Source organism: Hemitrygon akajei, chromosome 2 (assembly GCF_048418815.1).
Source record: "Hemitrygon akajei chromosome 2, sHemAka1.3, whole genome shotgun sequence".
Lineage (NCBI taxonomy): Eukaryota > Metazoa > Chordata > Chondrichthyes > Myliobatiformes > Dasyatidae > Hemitrygon > Hemitrygon akajei.
Window position 1 is genome coordinate 151,889,219 of NC_133125.1, and position 14,527 is coordinate 151,903,745.

The following is a 14,527-nucleotide window of genomic DNA, read 5'->3' on the forward strand; positions in this document are numbered from 1 at the left end:
ATGATAAAACCATATTATGAGAAATAATCTGTTACTGTGACTGTTGTGGTTAATGATAATGAATTTGATTTAACTAGGAACATGATAGATGATTCATCTGAATTTCATTCTAAATCCAACAGTGTTTCTGTCAAGTTACCAAATTCAACCATTCTGGAAAATATTGATGAGAAACTAGCACATTTACAGCCAGAGCAGAAACAGCAGATGAAGAAATTAATTTTTAAATATAAGGATTTGTTTCCAGATGTTCCGAGAATGACTACTATAGCTTCACATGATGTAGATGTTGGAGATGCCAAACCTATTAAACAATACCCATATAGGATGAACATAGAAAAATGTGAACTTGTTGAGAAAGAAATTAAATATATGTTAGAGAATAATATTATTAGACCTTCTAACTCAAACTGGAGTTCACCCTGTGTTATGGTGCCAAAACCAGATGGTAGTATTAGGTTTTGTACGGACTATAGGAAGGTGAATGCTGTAACGAAAACAGATGCATATCCAATTCCTAGAGTAGATGATTGTGTAGATAAAGTTGGAAAAGCAAAGTTCCTTACAAAGATTGATTTATTGAAAGGGTATTGGTGTGTTCCATTAACAGACAGAGGTAGAGAGATTTCTGCATTTGTAACTCCATCTGGGCTATATGACTATAATGTTCTTCCATTTGGGATGAAGAATGCCCCTGGTACTTTCCAGAAGATGATTAACTCTGTGATTCAGCGATTGAAAGATACAGATGCTTATATTGATGATTTAGTGACAGGAAATGATACTTGGGAAGCACACATTATTGCGGTGGAGAAATTGTTTGAAAGGCTTTCAAAAGCTAACTTAACCATTAATTTAGCTAAGAGTGAATTCGGACATGCCACTGTGACTTACCTTGGTTATGTTGTGGGTCACGGTAAGGTAGCTCCTGTTCAGGCAAAAGTTCAGGCAATTTTAGAGATTCCCACTCCAACGGGGAAAAAAACTCTCAGAAGATTCTTGGGAATGGTAGGATATTATCAAAAATTTTGTAAGAATTTTGCTAATGTTGCCCTTCCATTAACTAACCTTTTGCAGAAGAATGTGAAGTTTATGTGGACAGTGCCTTGTCAAGAAGCATTTGAAAAATTGAAAACAACCTGTGCTTAAAGCACCTGACTTTGAAAAATCTTTTTCATTAGCTGTAGATGCTAGTGATGAGGCTGCAGGAGCAGTTTTAATGCAAAGGAATGAGAGTGATGAGGTTGATCATCCAGTAGCTTACTTTTCTAAGAAATTTAATAAGCATCAAAGAAACTATTTGACAATAGAGAAGGAATTGTTATCTCTTGTTTTAGCTTTAGAACATTTTGACGTATATGTTGGTACAACTCAAAAACCACTTATTGTTTACACTGATCGTAATCCGTTAGTGTTTCTGAGTAAGATGAAAAACAAAAACAGAAGCTTATTAAATTGGAATTTGATGTTACAAGAGTACAATATTGTGATAACTCATATTAAAGGTAAAGATAATGTGGTTGCTGATTGTCTATCTTGATGTTGAATGTACAATGTAATTTTTTTATGGAGTGGTTTTTCTTTAGAATTGTAACACTCCTACTGTATTGTAAGTTGTAATATATTATATGATGATACTATGTATACTGTGTATGTTATAAAATTTATACATTTGCTTTTTTCCCCTTGTTAATAATTATTAAAAGTTTGTTCTTGACAGACCAAACTTTTTTTTTTGGAGGGAGGTGTTACGTACCCGTGGGTATCTTGTACTTGTCACGTGACAGTGGTGTTGAAGCTATACTGGATTTAAGGTAGTGGTCTTGTGATGGCGGAGTGATGTCATTTTCCCACCAGTAGAGGTCATGTGACAGTTTTTTTTTACAGGGTATAAAAGGAGGACCCCTCCCTGTGAGGAGGGGCAGTTCATGGCTGGATTTGCCAGTTTGACTCCATGCCACTGCATGGTCCAATATTATGATGCAGTTTGGTTGAAAGATGGAGTTTTATTTAATGCCTAAAGTTTAAAAGGTCATTGCCAGCAGTTTCTTTATAATACTGCCAGTTAAAAATCAGTGGAGAGTGAAGATCGGAGTTCAGGAGCTAAAAGATCAAGGAAAATCGATTTCGACGGTGAAATAGGTTTGGCCTTGTTTGATCCTCATTCGGAAGGAATTCATTGGCTGTCTCTATGGTAACCCCTGTGAATGGTAGCAGAAAGGGTTTGGGCACAGTTTTGTAAAGGAAAGGTCAGTGCCTTTGAGCCGTTGCATTTTCATCTTTGTAAATTCTCCGGTGAAAAGTATAGTTCGACTGGGAACCGCAACAACACGACGTGAAAGAGAATTTAAATCATCTAAAAAGTCTCTCCTTTAATGGATTGTAAGCATTTTGAACTTTTGCAGTACTACTTTGAAGAACTGTTTTTGCAACATCGCTTTAAGAACTGTTTTCACTTTATCCCTTTAAGAACTGTTTAAGCTGCCGCACAGCAGTTGATTTCCGGTTACATTAGTTGTCTGTTTACTTTTGGGGGGTTTGTTTTTCAGTGTTTAATAAATGTTTTATTTGTTATAAAAAACCCTGCCTGACTTATATATTTATTGTTGCTGAATCCGTAACAAAGTTTACTGTGATCACACACACACACACACACACTATAAAAGTAGCTTCTGCAGCGTAAAGAACCTGGCAGTAGTGGGGAGGGAGCTGTTGTTGAACCTGGAGGTGGGAGGTTTCAGACTCCTGTGTCTCTGAGGTGTGAGGCTCCAGATTCTTGTCTGATGGCAGCAGTGAGAAGAGGGCAGGGCCCAAACGGTGAAGGCCCTTGACGATGGATCTCATAAGGAACATGTTCGTCACAGTCCTTTGGTCAGGGAAGCAGAGCAGAAAGGTAGGGGGCACAGAAAGGTTTATAGGACAACTGAGGGGCAACTTTTTCATGCAGAGGATGGCTGGTAAGTGGAAGGAGCTGCCAGAGGAAGTGGTAGAGGTGGGAACAATTACAATGATTAAAGGATATTTGGAGAGGTATGTGGATAAGATGTTTAGAAGGATCTGGTCCAAGCGGATGCAAATGGGACTAACGAGGACAGATTGAGCTGAAGGCCCTACACACCCTCAGCTGTGTTGCCACACGTAGCTCCAATCTGCTGATCAAATTTTCAGATGACACGACATTGATAGGCCTTATTTCCAACAATGATGAGACAGCCTACAGAGGAGAAGTCAACGTCCTGACACAGTGCTGCCAAGAAAGCAACCACTCCCTCAATGTCGAAATAACGAAGGAGCTGATCGTGAAGTACAGGAGGAACGGAGACAGGCTGGCCCCCAATGACATCAATGGGACTGTAGCTGAGAGGGTGGGTAGTTAGTTTCAAGTTCCTCAGTATACACATCATCGAGGATTTCCCCTGGGCTGTACACACTGGTTGTGTGCTGATAAAAGCACAACAGCACCATTTTCACCTCAGACGACTGAAGAAGTTTGGAAAGAGTCTCCAAATCCTCAGGACTTTCTACAGGGGCACCATCGAGAGCATCCCGACTGGTTGTGTCACCGCCTGGCACGGGAACGGTATTACTCTCAATCGCAGGGCACTGCAGAGAGTGGTGTGGACAGGCCAGAGCATCGGTGGATGTGAACTTCCCTCTATTCAGGACAGTTACAGCAGCAGCTGTGTAGAAAGGGCCTGGAAGATCATTAGGAACTCCAGCAACCGTAACCACAAACTGTTTGAGGTGCTACCATCCGGCAAAAAGCACTGCAGCTTTAAGGTCAGGACCAGAGAAACTCTGGGACAGCCTCTTTCACCAGGCCATCAGATTTATCGATATACGTTGATCTGATTGCGTATCTGACTGTACATACATGTATACAGAACAATTATGTATACAATGTTAGTGTCTGGGCAATATCCTCCCACATTTCCCTCTCTATTGCTTGTACATGGCGATGGAGATGTGACGTAAAGATCCCCTCCCCCTGTCACTGTGAGGTGGATGTAAGAAATAAAACTTGATTGCCTATTTTTGCCGTGCTGCATTACTCTGAATCAATACCACATTAACTCATTGGTCTCACCCTGTCTGAAGCATTTCCTCTGACCTCCCAATTCCAACCCCGCCCCCCCAACCTTCTCTGCTGCTGAGTTCTAACCTGTTCTCTTCTCTTCCCCAATTCTGGTGAGGACTCCTGAACCTGAAACTTCAGCTGCTTCTCTCTCCACAGAGGCTGCCTGTCTTTCTGGCATTTTCTAACATCATTCTAGCTCCACGACTGTCTAGGAAGAGGTTTGGAAAGAGACACCACTTCACAAGAAATTCTTGGTCGTGGGCCTAGCTCAGAAATGGGCCCTTGGGCTCACTGCGTCCATTTCAGAATCAGGATTATTCTCATTGAGATAGGTCATGAAATTTATTGTTTGTGGCAGCAGTACTGTGCAAGATATAACAAAAATTATTACAATATATTATTATGCATTATAAGTTATAATAAAATAAATAAAGAAATAGTGCAAGAGAGTAATAACCCTCCCTCCTACGATCCTGTGCATCGGTGCCTCCATATGAGGCAGTGATGCAACCAGTCAGATTACTCACCATTGTACATCAGCAGCAACTTGATAGAGTCTTAGGTGGTACATCAAATCTCAAGTTCAAGTTCACCTTCAAGTTCATCATCATTCAACCATACACATGTATAGCACCAAACAAAACAACATTCTTCAAGACCAAGGTACATATAACACAACACATAAAGTAATATTATCACAAATAAGTTAACGAATAATAAAATATATTCCAGAAGATTGACGTTTAGAATAAGGTGCATTTACCATAAGACCATGAGCCATATTTGTCTATTCATCCCATCAAGTCTGTTCTGCCATTCAGTCATGACTGTTTTACAATCCCCATTCTCCCACCATTTCACTGTAACCCTTAACCCCATCACCAATCAAGAACCAAATTAATTTCTGCCCTAAATGCATCCAGGGACTTGGACTTCACAGCATTCTGTGCTGACAAATTCCTCTGATTCACCACCCTTTGGTTAAAGAAATCTCTCCTCATCTCAGTTCTAAAGAGACATCCCTTTATTCTGAGGCTGTACCCTCAGAACCGAGACTCCCACATCTACATCTACACAAACCAAGCTTTTCAATGAGATTACCTTCCTTCTGAACTCCAACGAGTAACGGGTCAGAGACATCAAATGCTCCCCGTACATTAACCCTTTCTTTCTTGGAATTATTCTCGTGAACCTCCTCTGAACCCTCTCTAATCCCAGCACATGTTTTCTGAGATGTGACCCAAAACTGCCCACAATACTCCAAGTGTGGTCTGACCAATCCCTTGTAAAGCCTCAGTTTTACATTTCCTGCTGTTATATTCCAGTCCTCTCAAAATGAATGTTAACATTGCACTTGCCTTCCTTCCCACGGACTCAACCTGCAAGTTAACCTGTAGGGAATCCTGCACAAGGACTCCCAAATCACTTTCTATCTCTAATTTTGAATTGTCTCCATGGTTGGAAAATAGTCCATGACTTTATTCCTTCTACCAAAGTGCATGACTATATTCCATCGACTACTTCTTTGCCCATTCTCCCAATCTAAGTCCTTCTGCAGACTCCCGACTTTCTCAACACTAACTGCCAATTCACCTTTCTTTTAATCAGCTGCAAACTTAGCCACAAAGTAATCAACTTTGTCATCCAAATCTTTGACATATAATGTGAAAAGAAGTGGTCATAATACTGTCCCCTGTGGAACACCACCAGTCGCCATCAGCCAACTAGAAAAGGTCCCCTTTATTCCATTCTTTACCCCCTGCCAGTCAGCCAATCTTCTATACCTACTAGTATCCTTCTGTAATACCACAGGCTCTTATCTTGTTAAGCAGCCTCATGAGTGGTACCTTTTCAAAGGTCTTCTGAAAATCCAAGTAGGCAACATTCATTTGTCTATCCTACATGTTATTTCCTCAAAGATTTCCGAAAGATTAGTCAGGCTAGATTTCCCTTTAAGTACGCCATGGTAATTTTGGCCTATTTTATCATATGTCTTCAAGCACCCCAAAATCTCATTCTGAATAATGGACTCCCAACATCTGTCCAGTCACTGAAGACTGGCTAGCTGGTCTATAATTTCCTTTCTCACTCCCTTCTTAAAGAGTGCAAACATGTTTGCAAGTTTCCATTCCTCTAGAACCAATCCAGAAAATAGTGATTCTTGAAAGATCTTTACTAATGTCTCCACGATCCTTCAGCTACCTCTTTCAGAGCCCTGTGGTGTAGTCCATCTGATCCAGGTGACTTATCTACCTTCAGACCTTTCATCTTCCCAAATACCTTCTCCTTGGTAATAGTAATTATGCTCACTGCTGCCACTGACACTCCTGAATTTCAGGTATACTGCTGGTGACTTCTAGAGTGAAGACTAATGCCAAATACTTATTAAGTTCATCTCTATTTCATTGTCCTCCATTATTACCTCTCCAGCATCATTTTCCAATGGTCCAATGTCCACTCTTGTCTTTCATGCACTCTCTATATATTTGAAAATTCCTTTTGCATCCTCTTTTATATTATTGGCTAGCATACCTTCATATTTCATCTCTTCTCTCCTTATGGCTTTTTATTTGCCTTCTGTTGGTTTTTAAAAGCTCCCAGTCCTCTAACTTCCCACTAATTTTTGCTTTATTATATGCCATCTCCTTTCCTTTTATGCTGTCTTTGTCTTGTCAGCCAAGGTTGCCTTTATTTTCACTTTAGAACACTTCTTCATCTTTGGGATGTATCTATCCTGCACCTTCTGAATTGCCCACAGAAACTCCAGCCATTGCTGGTCTGTCATCAGCCCTGCTTGCGTCCACTTCCAAACAAATTTGGCCAGCTCCTCTTTCGTGCCTCTGTAATTCCCTTTACTCCATTGCAATATGATATATCTGATTTTAGCTTCTCCCTCTCAAACTGCAGGGTGAATTCTGTCAAATTATGATCACTGCCTCCTATGGGTTTCTTTACCTTAAACCCCGTAATCAAAACTGGTTTAGTACACAACACCCAATTCAGAATTGCCTTTCCCCTTGTGGGTTTAACCACAAGCTGCTCTAAAAAGCCATCTCTAGTCAGCATTCTAAAAACATTCTCTCTCGGGATCTACCTGCTTATTGTAATCCCGTATGACTATCGTAGCATTCCCCTTTTAGCATGCCTTTTATGTCTCCGAATGTAATTTATATCCCATATCCTGGCTCCTGTTTGGAAACCTGTATATAATTTACGACACAAGTTAAAAACTAAACAGACTGCTACTTCACACGTGATGAGACCTGTTTGGTAGCAGGGAGTCCAGTAGTCTCACCGTCTAGGGGAAGAGGCTATTTCCCTTCCCAACCGTCCTTGGCCTGATGGCAGGGGGTCAAAGAGATTGTGGGACAGGTGGGAGTGATCATGACAATGCTAAGGGCCCTGTATCCTCAAACTCCACCTGCTGCCCTGTGGGGTGCTGGTGCTTAGCGTGGTGGAGCTAGAGATATTGTTGCCAACGTGGACCGACTGTGGTCTTTCTGTCAAGAAGTCCAGGATCCAGTTACCGAGAGAGGTGCTGAGACCCAGCGAGGACAGTTTACCCACAAGACTCTGAGGGATGACTGGAAGCTGAAGTCGATAAACAGCTTCCTGGCGTTTGAGGCACAATTTTCCAGGTGGGACAGGACGGAATGGATTGCAGATGTTATGGCATCAGCAGGAGACTGCTTTGAGTGATAAGCAAAGTGAAGAGTGTCTAATGTAGCAGGAACTTGGGATTTAATGTGATCCATAAACTTTATTATAAAAATAATAAAGCACTTCATTATTGTTGAGGTCAATGCCCCAGGATGGCAGTCGTTCGGCAGGTTACCATCGCTCTCCTGGGCACTGGGATGATGGTGGTTATATTGAAGTCCGGGGTAGTGGAATGACCCAGGGAGAGGTTGAAGATGTTAGAACCTCCGAGTGGTCCCTCAGCACCCAGTCAGGTATGTTATCACACCCTGCAACTTTATGTGGATTGACCCTGACTTGGGCCTTCCTCACATCAACTGCGGTCAGACAGAATGCCAGCTCCTCGGGGGGCAAGTAAAGCCACTGTCATGCCATCTTCATGATTATATCATGTAATGGTCCCAGGACAAGTTCCCTGAGATGTTGACACCCAGAAAACTGCACATCCTTTCCACTGCTAACCCCTAATGAGGATTGGTGCTCACAGCCGTGCCCTGTATCGACTTCTTTCAGTTTGTACGTGGATCTCCCAGCCGCCTGTCACTTTTGCAGGCTGGAAGATACTGTGTACCACATGTACATGGAGTGCGTGAGGCGGTAGCCCCTATATGCATACCGTATTTGAAGGGACTGCTCTTTGCCTTCTTGCTGCATTTTAGCCCCATCCTCGTCAGCTTTGGTCATCCAGTAAGGAGGGGCTGAGTTTGGCAGCAAGGGAGGAGGATGTCCTAGTTAGCCTGCTCCTGAGGTTAGCCAAGGTAACTATCCATGAGTCTTGAAGCAGAGGCTTCTGACTGGGCTGACTGCCTGGCAATGTTCAGGGGGTACAGTATGTCTGTGGCATCACGTGGTATCAATGTTCAGGACCATTGGGCACTGCAGGGGTTAAATCCCATCCTTGATGAGGATGGGAATGTATTAGTTTAGTCTGTGTTAATCATGATTTATCTGGTTTTGTTTGTAATGTGTTTGTACAAACTGTAGTGGTTTAAATTTATAATAAATGTTTTTTTTTTGTGGGGGAAAAAGGATTGCCACGTTTCCTTCCGAATTCCACAATCAATTCCTTGGTCTTACTAATGTTGAGCACAAGGTTGTTGTTTTGACACCACTCAACTAGCCAATCTATCTCACTCCTGTACTCCTCCTCGTCATGACCTATGATCCTGCCAACAACAGTTATACCGTTGGCAAGTTTGAGCTGTGCCTAGCCACACAGTGGTGGATGTAGAGAGAACAGAGCAGCAGTCTGAGGACACATTCACCTCAAAATCCTAATCAAGTCCAGCCACTGGCATGCCTCTGTCGTAACTGCACCGATGTGTGGGCCCAGGATATGCCCAGGGACTGGAATTGCACTCAGCCTGTATTCTGGTTCTCCGCACATCTCCGTCACCTCTGCCCGGACTCTAGCCCACATCCACACACTCGGGGCAATTCACGGCAGACGATGATCCCACTAACCCGCAGGTGGTTGGAACGTGGGAGGAACGTTGTTCTGCATTCTGTCATTGCTTTTTTCCTTGTATGACCTCAGTGCAGTTACGTATGGAATGACTGGGATGGTATTCAAACACGGGTTTTTCACTGTGCATGTGGGAATATTAAACCAATCAGCAACTGGATCAGGTGGGGAATGTTAGTGAGATCAGGATGGAGCTGGAGACCAGCAGCTCCTCCCTCCAGTCCGCATTGGATCTCGAGGGAAGCACAGAGCATATCTGATAGGGTTTTTCACTCACTTATCAAACAGAGTATCAAAGAGATTAGGGCTATGGTTTCATCTTCATAGCATTCTCCGTGTTCTTCTACCTGGAGATTGGTTATGTCTGATGATGTTTCTGATTGGGTGCAAGCTCCCTCATCGGCTACAGTACCTGGTTAATTTCACTTCCTCGGTGAAATAGAGGAGATAGCCTCACTACCAGTGGGGTTAACAATGTCGGTCTTCCTCTGTGTGTCGGGGGGGTGGTGGTACTCCGCTAGTGGATGACGGGGACAGATGGGGAGGGGCATTGAGCCTCAGTGTGTGAGGGGTATAGGAGTGGTTCAGAGGGAGTGGTTTCCCTCAGACACGGATTTGGGGAGGGGGCTGTTGGGTGGGTCAGTGTCAAGGTGAGTGACAGGGCTCAGGAATGGGGCCAGGGAGATCAGGAGGCAGCTGGAGACCAGAGCTTGGGTGTGGGTGTTAGGGCAAGAGGATATGGGGAAGGGGGTTAGTGAATCAGGGCTCCTGTCTAAAGTACAGGACTATAAATTTATACCTCCTTCCAGTAAAGAAAATCCCTTCCATCCCCTCTGTTTCTATTCCCCATTCTGGCCTCTGACCTCTTCTCACCTGCCTATCACCTCCTCCTCAGCCCTATCCTACTTCCCTTTCTCCTCAGGTCCACTCTCCTCTCCTCTCCTGTCAGATTTCTTCCCCTCCAGCCCATATTTTTCCCTCCCACATGGCTTCACCTATCACCCACTAACTCTCCTCCTTCCCCTCCCACCACAATTTTATTCGGTCATCTTCCCCTATCCTTTCCAGTCCTGACGAAGGGTCTCAGCCTGAAACGTCGACTGGTTACTCATTTCCAGCGATGCTGCCTGACCTGCTGAGTTCCTCCATCATTTTGTGTGTGTTGTCTTTGGGACCTCCAGATGTGATTAGTCTGCCTTCACTCAATCTTGCCTCGTTCCAATGAAGGGTTATTGTCCTGAACTGTGATCCCATTTCCCTCTGCATGGATACTGCCCAATCTGGGGGTATCTGCTATGTTTTCTTGTGGTGGGTGGATCTAATGGGCTTCACTGGGAGTGGGGTGAGGCGGCTGCTGGAGTTTACTGTGGAGTGCTTATGATGGGAGGGAAGGGATTGCTGGGGGAGGTGGAGGAGGAGACAAAGGATCTGAGGGCGGGGAGGGGATTGAGGCGGTGGACAGGAATTGGGAGGGGAATGGTTGACACTGGGCCCGATCGTTTGCTTAATTCCGACGCGACCAGTTTCTGTTCCTCGGTGGTCTGAGAGGACAAGAAACTCTCAGAGGAGAACACCGAGAGTCTCTGGGAATCGTTCAGATCATCACTCCCTGACAAACTCTCCAGATATGTCAGTTCCATCAGCTTCCACAAACTGCAGCTGCTACACCTAACCTGCCCTGCCATTGTTGGCTTAATTGTTGTGGATATTTGAGCTGTGTTTAACTCTCCACATTCAGCTGAAGTTTCTAATTCAACAAATCATGCCACTGCCCACATGTTAACCCTCCCCTCATGCTGCACTGAACCAAATGGAATTAGCTCTCTTCCTCTCCCTCTCTCCCTTCCCACCTCCACAGGTTTTGTTCTCTTACTTTTCCGAATTCTGATGGAGGGTCAATCACTTGAAACATTAACCATTTCCTGCCCCAGACAATGTACTGATACCTTAGAGTGCCATTCATAAACAAATTAAAATATTGTAACTATTTGCCAATGATTCAATATGTACAATTCAATAAAGTTTTGGTATCAATGTTCACACACAAAATGCTGGTGGAACACAGCAGACCAGGCAGCATCTATAGTGAGAAGCACTGTCGACGTTTCGGGCCGAGACCCTTCGCCAGTCCTGACGAAGGGTCTCGGCCCGAAACGTCGACAGTGCTTCTTCCTATAGATGCTGCCTGGTCTGCTGTGTTCCACCAGCATTTTGTGTGTGTTGTCTGAATTTCCAGCGTCTGCAGATTTCCTTGTGTTTGGTATCAATGTTGTTGTTTCTCGGTGCAGTGTTGTTGATTGGACTGTACATAGTCTGAAACCTTTACCAAAGAAACATCTAAGGCCCACGATTCTCCATCGAAAGAATTCATCTGCACTGACGGAGAGGGAAGACCTTGGAAGTGGGGGAATGGGAAGCTGGGTGTGGGTGTAAGGGCAAGAGGAAGTGGGGACGGGAGGGATTGCTCTGAGAGCCAGCAGAGACCCGATAGCTGAATGGCCTTATCTATGTCATGTGGAGCAAGCCTCATGGTTCCAGAGACCCAGCTCTGCTGCTGTCTGTGTGGATTTTACATTCTCCCTGAGACTGCCTGGGGCTCTGGGTTCCTCCCACATCCCAAAGACAATGCAGCTTGGTAGGGTACTCGACTGCTGTAAATTGCCCCCTAGTGTGTGGGTGAGGAGGTGATGGGAATGTGGGGAGAGTGGCTTACAGGGAAATAGTGAAATGAATGGGATTGTGCAGAGCTTGGTTGGGATCAATGGATCAAATGGCCTACCTCAGTGTCAAGAGGAAATGAGGGGAGCTGGGATCACGGCGTGGAGGGGACCTGGTCGGGAGTGAGCTGTGAGCTGGTTTAGCCCAGACAGGGCTTCTATGTATCGTAGATGGGTCCAGGGGTAGTGGGTGTGTCTGTGTGCCCTGCACCAGGAATCCTTGCCCAGCCTCACCCACACAGCACACCCACTCTCCTGTAGCAACAGCGGGGGGGGGGGGGGGGTGCACGAGGCAGGTAAGGGGAGGGTCTGGAGGTCTTCCTTGCCTTCTCTGGAGGTCCCACAGCAACTGTACACTGACATCTGCCTCCCTCCACCATCAACCCGGGGATCTTTCTGTGCCAGAAACGGGTTTCACTCAGTCACACGGGAGCTAGTGGCTGATGCTGGTCAGGGTGTGCAGAGGAACCGGGAGTAAAAACACGTAAGAGAGAGGGAGAGTGTGGTGAAGAGGGGGGTAAGGGAGAGAGGGCAGAGAGGGGGAGGGGAGGGGTGAAAAGGGGGGAAGAGGGAAAAAGAGGGGGAAAGGGGGATAGAGAGTGGGGAGAGGGGTTGGGGAGTGGGGAGAAAGGTGAAGAGGGGAAGGGGAGAAGGTGGAGGGGAGAGAATGGTGAATGAGGAAAGAAGGGATAGAGAGGGGGAGATACAAGGAGAGAGGAGAGGGGTGAAGGGTGAAGACAGGGAAAGGGGGAAGTGGGGGTAGAGAGTGGGGGAGAAAGAAGGGGAGAGAGAGAGAGGAGAGGGGAGAGCAAAGGGGGAGAGGGGTGAAGAGGGGTAGAGGGAGGAGAGGGGAGAGGTGTGAGGTGGGAGAGGAGGGGTGGGGTAAGGGGAAGGGGAGGGGGGAGAGAGAGAATCTGTAGATGTCATGTGTGAGAGGGAGGAGTGTGAAAGAGCAGGGGTAGAAATATGTGAAAGATGGAGATAGTGTGTGTGAGAGTTTGTGAGTGAGGGAGGGTCAGACAGTATTATAGAGAAAGTGAGGTATCTCATGTGAAAGATAGAGAGAGGGAGTGTGAGAAAGAGGGAGAAGAAGGGTATCAGAGGGAGAGAGAAAGACTGCTTTAGATGGAGACAGGGTGTGAGGGAGTGAGAGTGACAGGGTGAGAGTGTGTGAGGGAGTGAGAGTGTCTGAGGGGTTGAGAGTGCGTGAGGGAGTGAGAGTGTGTGAGGGAATGAGAGGGTGTGAGGGAGTGAGAGTGATGGGGTGAGAGGGTGATAGATTGAGGTATTACATGTGAGAATCTGTGCATGAGATCCTGCTTAATCTGATTTTGAGTGAGTCCGGGTGGAACTGACCCAGCCTCTCCTCAAGGGTCAGTCGTGGTGAACAATTCCAGCATTCTCTCCATAGCAAAAACGTCTTTCCTCAGATAAGGAGACGTGGACTGCACACACAGATTGCAATGGGGTTTCCCCAGGGCCCTGTTCAGCTGCAGTAGGCACCGCGGCTCCTGGCCTCAAATCCTCCTTTAAAGAAACAAGAGGTACCATTTCCTTCTGTAACAACCTGCTACCTCTGAACACATCCACCCAGTGACCCAGTTACACCACTCCCAGATCCCGTTCCAACTGCCCTCCTTCCATCGTCAATCAGCTGATATTTGCCTTTCTGCCTTAATAAAACCAAAGTAGAAAACCTCACATTTGCATCTGCCTTGTTTCTGTTCACGTACCGCAAATTACACAGGAACCTTTTTACATAATTCTCACAGTTCCTTGTTTCACCTGTGCATGTCAATGTTTCCTCTAAGGTAGGTGTGTGTGTGTGTGTGTGTGTGTGTGTGTGTGTGTGTGTGTGTGTGTGTGTGTGTGTGTGTGTGTGTGTGTGTGTGTGTGTGTGTGTGTGTGTGTGTGTGTGTGTGTGTACACGCTTCTAGCACACAAAGGAATTTAAACTGCACACGTCACGTTGTCACCTCTACCTCATTGGCATGTTAAGCATGTTTCATGATCATACATAATTACATTTGTTTCTGGTTTCTGCTGCAGATGGTGTTAACAAAGTGGAGTTTGCGATAATTTGTCTGCAGATTTTAGAACTGGCTTACTTATACTGTTTTTATTGGAGAACAACATTATTCAGTGCACGTGTCGTCACTGGGCAAAACATTGCACAGCTGATCACTACGAATTAGTGGAATGTTGGTACGTGTGCTTGTGCACTGGTATGTGTTTGTGTGATTATGCTGGCATTGATGTGTCTGTCCTCCATTCATCTGTGGATACCTAGACAACAACACTACCTATGTCAGGCCACACTTTATCGATTACAGCCTGGTGTTCAACAAACATGAGAAAATCAACACACACAAAATGCTGGAGGAACTCAGCAGGTCAGGCAGCATCTCTGGAAAAGAGTGAACAGTCAATGCTTTGGGCCGGGACCCTTCAGCAGGCCTGGAAAAGAAGCGGGGAGAAGTCAGCTTAAGAAGGTGGGCGGGGGGAGGAAGAAGTTCAAATAGGTGATAGGTGAAACTGAGAGAGGGGAAGGGGTGAAGTAAAGAGCTG